Source organism: Pelecanus crispus, chromosome 2, assembly GCF_030463565.1.
Source record: "Pelecanus crispus isolate bPelCri1 chromosome 2, bPelCri1.pri, whole genome shotgun sequence".
Classification (NCBI taxonomy): Eukaryota; Metazoa; Chordata; class Aves; order Pelecaniformes; family Pelecanidae; genus Pelecanus; species Pelecanus crispus.
This window is the reverse complement of record NC_134644.1, coordinates 173,016,318-173,029,804: the sequence shown is the minus strand read 5'-3', so window position 1 is coordinate 173,029,804 and position 13,487 is coordinate 173,016,318.

Here is a 13,487-nt window from a genome sequence, read left to right as displayed (position 1 = left end):
AAAACACGCTAGGCAAGATGCTGTTACCTAGGCAATGGTTATCACAAGTCTCTGGAAAGGGAGTGGGGGGAGACGTACAGGACAATGCAGGCTTGGGGAAGGAGAAAATTAAGCCACCAGAAGAGATCAAACTGAGACATCAGGACTGAAATGCTGTGATACTGGCAGCTGCTGGTACTGAGAGATTGGATGTTAGACATTTTTTTTTTTAATGTTTAACACAGTTCTGTGATGGACAGAAAGACTTTGGCTCTTTGTTTTCTTACCGGCCTGAGAAATGCTGCCAGCTTGTATGTTTATCATCTAACCTTTGCAGAAGGGCAGGCAGTCTGCCAGACCTCCTATGGCGCCATGGCTGGGCAAGATTTTGGACCAAAGCTCACCCTTCACACAGCTGGACCTGAGTAAGGTCGATAAGGAGATGTTTCCTGAAGGTTTTTTTGTGTAGTCTCCCATAGCAGGGGTGTCTCTTCTCTCGCTGGTCTTCACCCCAGACGCAGTCTCTCTAAATTATCCCCCAAAGGGAGCAACAATGAGTTTATAGCATAATCCTCCTGAAACAGAAACTTACTTGGAAGTAAACCCAGGGGTTGCAGGCTCTAACCTCCACATTGCCCACTGATATGTTTCCAGTGCAAGCCCCTCTCTCCAGTTGCTGGTACAAGGCCTAAGGTTAGAAAAGTTGAGCCCAGTACATGGCTTACACACGGATAACTCAAGAGTACAACTGCAGTGCTAATGAGCACTTCTGTGAAGCCTCAAAGCCTTTCAGAGGCAAGACCTGAACTATTTCATGGCATGTTCAGCTGCAAACTCAAGGCCCATGAGATATTCTGTTACCTGATGTGATTTAATTCACTTTTTCTGGATGTGTGCTTGACAATGTAATGTAAGCCAAAGAATTCCACAGTCCTCTCGTTGGATATGGGATGTAGCAAAACATCCCACATGCAATGTTAGCCCTTTAAAAAAACCCTGTTAGCTCCCCTTTGCTCACACAGTCACCATGGCCATGCTGGAAGTTAGTAGTACAGGGAACCCCAGCAGAAGTTTGCACATGCAGATCCTGTGTGGTAAGGATGGAGGATTTCAATCACAGCAGGACTGCTTAAGTGCCCTGATACGTGGAGCTAGGTGGGCATGTGGAAGGAACAATATGATGAAATCTTTCCCATCTTCTTCAAGCATTGCAAGGAGTGCAGCTAATGAAAATAAAGGAAAGGAAAGCTTGGGAAGTGTGGGTAAACAATGCTCTGCTTGCAGGTTTCATTTTCAGTTGCTTTCAAATCAACAGGAAGGGAAATTTGGAAAAGAGTACTTTAAAAAAAAAAAAAAAGAAAGAAAAAAGACAAAACACACCACACACACACATAAAAAATGCCAATACCTCCCCTCCCCAGCAGCTCAAGTGTCACAAGGAGGGGATGGATTTTTCTTGCTTGCAGCATTTCCTGTGTCCGCCTCCCCACCGGGTCTTTGTGGTTTTCTGAAAGGGAAAGGATGTTGTGTACAAAAGGGACCAAGCTGCCAGGGAGGAAAAGCGATGGGGGAGGACCAGGGAGTGGGAAAACGGAGGAGGGAATAATAAAGGACACACAAATATCTTGCACTAAGTAGAGGGGTTTGGAGCATTTAAGCATTTAAGCCCCTTGTTGGATTGTTTATTCTTCCTGAAAACAAGGTTGCTGATTGGTGGCCAAAATGACATTTTGATGGTTACCAAGGTGGTGGAGAGAGGGAATTGGGGAGTGAACCATGTGTTTTATATGCATGGCTTGGAGGGAGATCCAGCATGGCAGAAAAAGGGAGGCCTTGTTAACGTGGCAGTGGGGTGGTCCTTGTGATGGACAAACCAGACAAGAATCCTTGGCATGGCTCAGCACCATCCGTGCTTTGCTGTGCAGTAGTCCTCCAAGTAGCCTGGACAGAGCACTGGGATCCCTCCTGGAGTTAAAGTGAGCACAGACCAACTCACAGTCCGAGAGATTTTGGGGGCAAGAAGTTGCTTAAATTCAGGAAATCGGCTATAATCAGGGTCTACAACAAAGGTGGATGTAAAAGCAGTGGGACTGAAGTACAGGGGTTGGATTTGTGGTATATGACCTGAACCAGGCTTTTGAAATGTCCAGCAACCCCACCTTCCAAGATGTCCAGAAACCCCCAGATCCTAGTCCCATATGAGAGGCTGGGAGATTCCTACAAAATGGTGCTAGAAAAAGTTATCCTGTTAGCATGATCTTGCAGAGATATTTTGTACCCAATGAAACCAGCGGTGTGGAGAAAGGTCTCTGTGCTGACTTTTGTTTCTAATCCATATTTCTTCCACAGCTGGGTACAGAACTTCAATCCTGTCTCACAGCCCAGCACACCACAATTTGCCATGCCAGCAAGTAACAGCAATGAATGATTGCAGAAGCAAAATTATGTTTGGTTGGACATTCCTGTCCACCTTGGATTTTCTTCTTGTTGAACATTTCTTTCAGGGATTTTTTTTGACTGTAGATAATATAGAGCAAAACCAGACCTTTCCAGGTAAAGCTCTTCAACAGATCACTAGCAAAGGCCATAAATTTCTTACCAGAATATCATCCATTTCTGAGAGCTATAAAGGTTTGCTAGAACTTTTACAGTCCCAAAACGCATTTCCATACCATACCTTTTAGGCAGTTATGATTTAAGGGTTTTTATTCTCTATCATAATTCACTTTGCAAAGAAAACTCTGGTGAAATATGTACCTTAATTTTAATTCTATGTTTGGAGCCCAGATGTCCTTATCTCCCTCTGCAGTCCATGGAAGATATAGCTCACTCAAGAGAGGGACGCAGGTAACTGACCTTGTTTAGGCAGCAATATTAAGTATGTAGGTGGGAAGCATGCAGTCCTGGCTTGTCCATACAAGGACATCCAGCTACCTCTGTTTGTGTTTAGCACATGTACTGTCAATCTCAAATGAACTGCGTCAAGGCGGAAACACCCAGGACAGGGCAGGAGAAACAGAAATGTGCTCAAATAACTTATTCTAAAAGCTGTTCCACAGTCCTTAACCTTGATGTATGTCAGCTGTCTTGACAAATCTTTGTATGCAACTATTACTCATACCGAGGCAACCCAGAAGTTGTCAACCCACCATCAACCCTGGACTGCATGTTCTTTGCTTTGCTTGCAGACCCTTTATAGAATAAGAAGATGCTGCATGTATTCAAACATCTCCAACAAGCGCTGTGAATAAGCAGCCTTAAGTCCTTGCAGAGGATTTTCAGAGAGTGTCTTTAAAAGCGTAATTTATGGAGAGGGTTTTGTGTCATGACTGTTACAATCATCTTTGCTGAGCAGAGTCAAATGGGAAAGGAGAAGTTAGTGCAATTAGAAAAACATCTCCAAAAATAAAGAAATAAATGACAAATAATAGCAGACAACATAAGTGACCAGTGAGTGGTCAAAGTATTACGTGTAAAGGTTTGTGTCAGAAGCAAAACCTCAGAAGATTAGAGGAAGGACACCTTACTGCCAACATCTGCCAGGCTCCTCAGAGAATCCTAGAATAGTTATAAAAGCAAGACATAGGAGTATCAACCCTTTACAACAAGTAGGCCAAACTGTTAGATTTCAAGCTGATAAATGCTGACAATTCACAGACATAACGGTTAGATTACAGTTCCTCTTACACCAGGAACATTTATCATAATCAGCTGTGGAGTGTTAGCAGTCCTCCAAGAGGAACAGAAAATATCAAAAGAAGGATGCTGTCTGTTTTTTTAAGGATTTCCAGAAAACCAGCTGCTAAGAAAAAAAATAACACACCCAGCCAGACGAAGACAGAAGAAAACACAGAAGCATTAAGATGGGATCCGAATATGAGCTCTACCTCTCTTATCAAAAAAGACTTTCTTAAAAACAGGGAGGCTACCAGTTATCAGAAAGTCTCAGCTATGTCCATGACTAACATCCAACAACATCCCTTTTAGCCAAAGTCTATCTGGATGTGGGATTAGCCTGTTCCTTACAGGCTAATATTTAGTGAAAAACTCTTATTAATTTTTGTTTGGTTAAAAGAAACAAAACAAAACAAAGCAATCGGAGAAAGCCTATTTCTTTTGGTTTTCCTCTCTCTTTTTAAAAACTGTTTTCCTTTTAATCAAAGACAAATAAAAAGATGCTGCCCTAAATACCAAAGATTTGGCTGGAGTTATTGGACCCTTAACATGTGAGAGGAGCTTCAGCTTTTGTATCTCAAAGCCATGTTACATGGTGACACCAAAATATAAATTTACTTTCCACCACATAGCAGTCACATCCCCCTGCTAAGGAGAACACACCTCGCACACCTGGAGCTCCAACCCTCCTGCTCCTGTTCCTCTGGCTGAAATCTCAGCTCACTAAGAGGATTGATTCAATGTACACATCTTTTTTTGCTGATGTCGCTTTATCCCTTGTCTCTAGTGGGAATGTATTATCTTTATCTCTTCCCAGAGCACTCAAGATGAGGGGAAAGCTGTTCAAAATAAATTAGACTAAAATAAACTCCGATTGGAAATGCTAAGTACTGCGTGTTCCTGCTTTAGGAAAATGAAATACTTCATTCACATCCCTGAAACAGGACTTGGGACAATTTCAAGTGTTGTGACTTTTTTTAAATCCTCCAAAAATAGTGAGTGTTATAAATTCTTACTTTTCTCATATGATAAAGAATGTGTTCATTATTAACATATAGCAAAGCTTTCTTCTCTAACTAGGCATTTAATCAGAACTGGGCCTCATTAGCTAACACGTCTGCATATTGCATGTGATTTTTGTCAAGTACTTTTTTGACTGGTCACTGAAGACCACCTGAACACATCTCAGCTTTACTAAGTACCATTAAGACTGAAATGTTGGTGCACCTTCCATACCTTAAAGATGAATTTTGCTTTCTTCTAGAAGCTGGATCTAATCTAATTTGGAAGGGAATCTAAGTATTAGACCCCAAACATTCTGTTTGGCCAGGCCTGCTAGATGCTTTAGCAAAAGGGATGGGAAGATGCTTACCAATATCAATGGTGTCTGCACCACCCTAGAAAACACAGTCCTGAGTCACCACCGGTGACTCTTGTCCTAGGTTAGCACCAAACATCTAATATGTTCACTGGTGCAACCTCTGGCTTTGCTGGTACCAGAGATGTACTCAGGACTCTGAAGCAGGAATCCTCCAGAGATTTCTATGAAGTTGGGCAGACAGATAGATGGACAGACTGCATTTGGGTAACCAGAGGTGATGCGGACTCTGCCTTCCTATGTGTCTGATTTGCGGTCCCAAATTTATTTTTGGTAGAGAGCTCCTGTTCTGCATATATTTTTTCAAGGGATGATATCCATGTAGATGAATCTCAGGCAAAACAATGAAGCACAAGAATATTTCATGCTGCCAGGACCCTTACCTCAAGGAATAACTTTCCAGAACCAGCCATAGGATTGACAAGGGAAAAATCCAGGTATATGAGGATAGAGGGGGAAGTCCACTGGGCATACATTGGTTTAAGAGAAGTCCCTCCCCCTTAACTCTATTTGTCCCATGGAGTTGCTCCTCCTTCCCCTCCATTTTCCATACCCCATCTGGTCCCCTTAGACCTCTGTCCCATCTAAGTAATTCCTCTGTCCCCTTTCTGTCTGCTTCACCTTAAAATCCATGCCTGGTCTGCCCTTCCAGGTCACATCCATCCTCTAATATTTTCTTCTCCAAACAGCTGGTACTTGTGATCTCCCTCCCTCTTCATATGTTATTCTCTGTGTCCTCGTCCTGACTAAAAAGCCTGGGGATGATCAAGAGCTGCTGCCTCTTCTTAGAGCAGCCTGAGAACTTAAAGCAGAAAGCTTTGAAAATGGAGCAGGGACATCTTGTCTGCTTTGAGGTTGCCTCTCAGGGGAGGCAGGCAGGGAGTTGGGGAAATGAGAGAGCAGAAAGGACCCTGTGGCACAAAGACTCTTTGTTCCTTACACCTTTTCCCTCTTCTTCCTAAGACTCCTCTACTTCTTTCTTATAAGACATAAATGGGAATGGTAATGGGATCACTGTAGGTGGACCATGTCTAGCTCCATGGCTTGATAACACCTGTAGTAAGGTAAAGAATAATGGACGCAGAGGGAATTACGTTTGAGATTTTGCTGTGTCACTCAGCATACTTGGAGGAAACTTGATGACAGGTCTGAAAACCTTGGGATGATTAAATCGTAATAAATAATACTAAGAAAAGGAAGTTGTAGCTGGTTTGAATCAGTTATGTTCTAGAAGTGATTTGTTAAAAAGAGCTGAAAATGTTAATAAATGGTTATAATAAAGTCACTACTTATACCAACTCCTTAGGCTGTTTTGTTTAGGTGTCCCCCACCCAAACTTTAAAAAGGTGATTAGGGCGATTGTCCCAAGCATAGACAAGGAAAAACACCGTAGGCAATACTGCAAAGCATTTCTTTGTATCTTGTCACACAGCTTTTGTTGTAGTACTCACAAGTTGCTCCCATCTGATACTCTTTTTGGTAAGTGACAAGCTCTGACCTTTGAGTTTCTGATAAGACCCATTTGTTTCAGTGATATCCAGGCAAACCTACCTAATTTTTCACTTTGGACCATCTGACAGGTCCCGTTTAGTCTGTGGCTGGGGAGCACTCCAGGTTCTCAGACCTGTCAAGTCATATATTGAATAAGAGTCATTCTGCTGACTCTCACCTTGTGTTACCCAGCAGCCCAGCTGGTGTATAACTCACTCCCAGCACTGTCCTGAATCTGCACTGTGGCCATCCTGAGCCCTCAACTGACAGTGCAGAGCAGGAGACAGTGCTGGGTTCTGCAGCTAGTGCAATGCCACCTGCTAGGAGATGGTGTTCCGAAGAGCCTTACTAAATGGTCTCCCTTTGCCTGCTGCTGCTGAGATCAAGCCTCCCTCTCTGCATGCACAACTGTGACCCTCTGTCTTGAAGGAGGACAGTGGGACGTGCAACAGGAATGACCAAACATGGTGGGGTAATCAATGCACACACTTTTTTTTTCCCTATCCCAGAAGCATGAAAAGCCACAGTAACCATTGCTGAGTAAGCATCCAACAGGTTGGCAAAGATCCTCCCTTTTAGCTCCTCCATGCAGCAGTGTTTGCTACACTCACATCTCCCACCCTTCCAAAAAGCAGAGTCAAGCCTGACCATTCAGGGGTCTCCCTTCAGCCCCGTGTCCCAGGTCGTCCTTCTTTCAACCCTGGTTCTTTCTCTGGCAACCCCTATACAGCCCTTCCTAGCCTTCACTCATCATCATTCAGAATAACAACCTTTTATTTTGCTTATGGTGCTGAGATAGAACTGTCTTTATCTTCACTATCTGTGATGGTGGTGTAGCCATGATGATCTAGAGAGAAAGTCTGACTACCAGGAAAGGTGGCTCAACTTCTGACCATGGGGCGGGAACTCTTCCTTCCTACAAGCTTTTTTCCCTGGGGAATGCGTTGCCTTAGGTCAATAGAATAGCGTTACTTCGTATCAAGGCAAATCCTGAAGACCTCGATTAATTTTTGATCAGTCTTTGTTCAAGTAGACTGGATTGTCTGCTTAAAAGAGACATGAAAAAAAAAATTCTGAACTCTAGATTTTGCACAACCTTTAGAAGGAGTGCAAACCAGGAGGAAAAAGATACAAAAAAGGAGAGCGAATCTCTATTTCCAAAGTAACACTCAGCACATTTAAACAGATTCATAAAGACAGATCCAAAAACAAATGGTTGATTAAATTAAATCAGATTAAATAAACAAAAGAAACAAAGCAAAAGCCCAGCTAAGAATTTGGCTCTGTGACTGGTATTATTAGTAGGGGAAAAACAGTTAATTTAAAATTTAAGAAGGATGCTATTTGTCAGGGTGGTTTCATTTAAACAGATCTATTTTGTCCGTGACACATTGCCAGATCTCCTCTTTGTGAAGCCCACAGGGAAAATCAGTGGGTTTTGACCAGCCCTGTGCTATGGTGAGGTTGGGACATACTGACATGAAGTTTTCCTATCAGAGAGAGCACTCTGGGCAGTATTTATTTCTGTATGTGAAGAGTTTTGCATGTGGGCAGCCCACTGAAGCCAGATGAAGCCACTTGCAGCTTGATGTCCAAGGGTGTCCGTGTTGGGATGTCACAGGGGCAGGGATGTATCACTTAGAGCCGCAAATCCCCATCAGAGCTTTTACTGGTGCCAGTGCACATCAGGAGCCAGTCAGGGGTAAAGTGAGGCACCATCTGAGCAGTACAGATTCACCCAGGCTTATGATTCCTGTTTTTCTCAGCATCCCTGGTTTCTTAGTGTAATTTCTTCATCCTCACATGACGACTGTGGAGTATTTCTTCTCTTTCCTTAACAGAAACAAGGGTTCTGCTGAGAGTCTTCATTGTGATACATCCCTCCATGATGATTTCTCTTCTACAAGCCTGCCTTTTTCCCCTCAAACACTCAGCCATGGGGAAATGTTACTAGTGGTCCATACTATTCTTGCTCCTACTCATCAACATTAATTAAAGAGGAATCTACCACCGTTGATTAGGAAAACACTCGCATTAGCTGCACAAATGAACACAAAATGAAAATCAAAATGGACAGCCCTGTGGACCAGGATGCAACAGTCACCGTAGTGTTCAGTTCTGAAAAGGGAACAATGAATGTTCTTGATTATAAGCCACCAAAATATTATTCCTAAGCAGCAGAATTAAATTAAGACAGATTTTCTACAGAATTATGTGCATAATGTTTTGTAAACAATCTTACCACAATAGTCTTGCCTTTCCTCTCATGTGCAGAATGATCTCCAGCTACTGAGATACTCTAAGGACCTTCCCAAGTCCCAGGTCTGGCAATGCATCCACTTTGCAGATCCCAACACCTCCAGTCCTCCACAACCCTGAAACTCCCCGAATCCCTCCAGTTCTTCCTGATAACCCCTGAACTCCCATCCGTACTCTCTCCAGCTCCTCTCATGTCCCCTCATTACCAGTTTAGCAAGAAAGAGAAGAGGCAGCAATGCCCTCAGGTTGCACACACATTGACGGATGTGCCACCAGGCCAAGAGGAATGGGGAGTCCTGGTTTTCATGCTGAAACCCTGCCTTCCATAGCCCTACAAAGGTAGTCTTCTGTACATTTCTAAGAAAAAATTCTTGTGACTCTGAGTCATTTTTTCAGTCTCATTGAAACTGGCAAGCGGATAGAAACAGTATTAGGAGGGAGAAGCAGGACTGACAATCAGCTAAGACAGATGGACAGTTACAGTGTGATCATGCTAAAAATGAGAATCAAGGTAAAGAACCACTGCTGAAATGTATCCAAAGGTTTAGCTACCTGTCAGTTCATGTTTAAATGCAGTTAAATGTATTTGAATCAGTGTAACTTCCAGCAGGACTGTACGATGGGATACCTGCAACTGTAGGCAATGAAAAGCAGTGCCTTGTGCAGCCCTTTCCAGTCTGCTCCCAACTGAAGGATGTATCTCTGCAGATCTCAAGGATAAACAGGGATGTAAGCAAAAGCAGCATTTCACAGCTTGAAATCTTCCAGGTGGCTATCAGTTCTAGTTACCCAATGTTAGCATTTTGCATGGTCTCATATGAAGGAGGCCACCCCAAGAGGTCATGTGTTGCCTGCTTTGGAGCCACTCATGGCTGAGCTTTCTGAGGGCCCAGATCCAGATAAGCATCTCATCAGCATGCCAGCAAACATCAGGGTGAAAACTGTCACCCTGAACATAGGCATCAGTAACATAAGTAGCTCCATGATCAACCTCATGAAGTACAACAAGGCCAAATGCAAGATCCTTCACCTGGGTCGGGACAATCCTCAGTATCAATGCAGACTAGGTTGTGAATTGATTGAGAGTAGCCATGTGGAGAAGGACTTGGTGATACTGGTGAATGAAAGAGTAGAGATGAGCTGACAATGTGTGCTTGCGGCCCAGAAAGCCAATCATAACTCAGGCTGCATAAAAAGCAGCATGGCCAACAGGTCGAGGGAGGTGATTCTGCCCCTATACTCTGCTCTCATGAGACCCCATGCGTCCAGCTCTGGGATCCCCAGCACAAAAAGGACATGGACCTGTTGGAGCAGGTCCAGAGGATGGCCATGAAAATGATCAGAGGGGTGGAACATGTCTGCTGTGAAGAAAGGCTGAGAGAGTTGGGGTTGTTCAGCCTGCAGAACAGAAGGCTCCAGGGACACCTTACTTTTCAGTACTTAAAGGGGGCTTCTAAGAAAGATGGAGAGAGACTTTTTACCAAGTCCTGTACTGACAGGACAAGGAGCGATGGTTTTAAACTGAAAGTAGTAGGTTTAGTTTGGACATAAGGAAGACATTTTTTATGATGAGGGTGGTGAGACCAGGTTGCCCAGAGAAGCTGTGCATGCACTGTGATGGGAAGTGTTCAAGGCTGGGTTGGATGGGGCTTTGAGCAACGTGATCTAGTGAAAGATGTCCCTGCCCATGTCATGGGAGTTGGACTAGATGATCTTTAAAGGTCCCTTCCAACCCAAACCCAATTTGATGATTTGATGTGAGCAAGTCACCCCATGTTCCCCATACAGGAACTGGAGTTTGGGGACAAATTGTCTGTTCCTTACACAGATGCCTATAATAGCTCAGGTCACAGACTAACTTCCAGTGACTCCCCGTTGACCGTATCTGGAGCCTTGATACCTCGCTCATATAGAGACCTACATTCTGAATACATAATATGGGATTTAGTTGCCTTAACATAGGTGTGTAGTGCTGCTTCAAACACTGATGGCACCTGATGACAGTCCACAAGAGTGTGGGTCTTCTGTAGGTCCTATGTCATCTCTGCCAGCCCTGTGCAGATGCCTTGGACACCCTGGGAACTCCCTAAGAGTGCAAAACTTCCGGGTATTTGTAAGTGAACCCCAGTGAGATGCACAACATACATGGCACCTAAAGTTCATAGAATCATAGAATCATAGAATGCTTTGGGTTGGAAGGGACCTTTAGAGGTCATCTAACCCAACACCCCTGCAGCGAGCAGGGACAGCTTTAACCAGATCAGGGTGCTCAGAGCCCCGTCCTACCTGATCTTGGATGTTGCCAGGGATGGGGCCTCCACTGCCTCTCTGGGCAACCTGTGCTAGTGCTTCACCACCCTCATTGTAAGTTCTAATGAGCTGATAAAATCTTCCTGTCCTTTGCACAATGCAAAAGACAGTAGGCTATAAGGTAGGATTGCAGATCTGGTCTCATTAATTTTAGTCATGATAATAATAATTACCAGAACTCAGATGTTCAAGTTCAGCCCTTGAGAGACTGTGACCACAGAAGTCTAACAGCAAGAAACAGCCCATCTGCTTTCCCATCTGAAATTAGCTGGAAATAGTCTTGTTATCTGTTTGGCCCAAGTATGTCATCTGAAACCGCTCCTTAACATATGCTTTTCAAAATATATTAGCTTTGTTTTACAGGGTTTTGGCAAAACATTTTTCCACCACAATTTGCAAAGTCATCAAAATCTCAACCTTCTTGAAGAATGCGCTGATTTCAATTCAATAGTGTTTAAAAAAAGCTTTTACATAACACAGTTTAGCATTTAGTTGTTAGAGTTATTCCATTTGAAATATATTTTAGGACATATTGTTCATTCTGATTTATTTTATGTTATAAGTTTATTTATTATGTTCTCTTTTATTCTGCATTTATGTTCATGTTTACTTTTATATTCACTTTCTTATTTTAATTCCATATTCTACAGTTTTATCTAGTAAAAATGAAATACTAGAAGTCAAACAAAAATAAATGTTGAAATAGTTCTAGCGATATATTCTCATTGACCAAAAACGTGATGCTTTTTTAAATGTATGAGAAGGAAAAATCAAAACGTAGCATTGTATTTCAGATTGCAATGGAAAAAAAAATCAGAACTACTGAATTTCCCATAAAGCCGAGACTCCATAGCTCTACCAGCTCACTATACATGCTGATATATTTATTTTAATGACCCAAGTATAAAGTCTGTTTTTCTAATACTGGCATCAGTTATGTCATTAAAAACTGATCTACAAATATTTTTGCTTTTGTGAATAAACACTCCATTTTTCTGTGATTTTTTTGATTTATGTCATTATTATGCCTGTGTATTTGGTGCTGAATGTTTACAGTCATTGGTTTTGAATCCTTTTCAGTCTGACTCTAGATACATCCTACTTCTTGTTAGAAGAACTAAAGAGCACACAGATACTGCATAAGCATATGTGGCATTTGCTATTCCTTATCCGCAGGCTGAAAACATTGATTTCCTCAGTAAGGGAGAAGAAGCGGAACAATGCAAATTTTGGTAATTAGCTATACACTGGAAATTCAGAAGAAGAAATAAAAGTCTGAGAACAGCCATGCACCGACAATTGTGTGAGATCTTTCCTTTGCCTGTAACTATTCAGCAAGTATTTAGCTGATGAATGTATTTGGTTAGAGTCAGGGTTCATGCTTCACCAGTGTTTTAACCAAAATATGTGAAGTAAACCTATCTCCAGTTTATCCTTCCTTACGCTGCTGGCTCAGACAAAACCCTTGAAGTCCAGTAATCTGCCTCCCTGTATCCCAATGAACAGAGCATTAGGTAGAGATCTGCTTTTGTTTATTATTGCTTTTTAATGTCTTTTCACTACAGCAGATAGACCTGACATCATTAAGCCTGTTGTTATTATGTTTTGAGAAGATTACTAAACACATAATTGATATCAGTTTTCCTTCCGTTATGGGTTTGGAAAGTTTGGAGGTATTTATATAAGCTTTTTTTCAAAATATTCTGTGAGACAAGAGAGCAAAACTGTCTTATTTCATTACCTTAGTCAATGCTGATGTGTGCTTTTGTTTGCTTTTGCTTTCCTTTTCTGGATACGGAACATTCTCTCATGAACCACTCACCTGCAGATATTGAAAAGCCGATAAAGCTGAATGCTGAGAAGAGTCAATGCAGAAAGATGTCAAGGAAAGCCACTTCCAGCTGACAGGATATTGCAAGGGCTCTCCTCATCTCCTTCATTTTTCATGTGCACTAAATGAATCCTCTTTTTCTTTTCTTCCTTCAGATCTCCCTTGAAACGCCCAGTTTCCCAAAAGCTGCTGGATAGAAATAGCATCCAGTCATTCCTACATCACTATGATGAGGATCTCAGACAGACATAGGTGGACAACCACGGCAAACATTTTGTATGAAATCATGCCCAAGTTGCATGGCTCTTTCCATCCCATATGGGCAAGTAGTAGCAGGCAAAGCTGGTCCCGACTTAACACCTGCACCATGGTTCCCACACCCTGGGAATAGGAACTTATCTAGTTCAGAGGATGGGCTTGTGAAATAGGTTGGGTGAGAGGAGAGGGAAGGAGGCTCTGATGCATCAACAGTATGTCTAATGGTATATCTGGAGGTGCCTTTTCCACTTCCCCAGCCCTACACACAGAGGTTTCACTTATAATGCAAAGCTGGCTGTGAAGGAG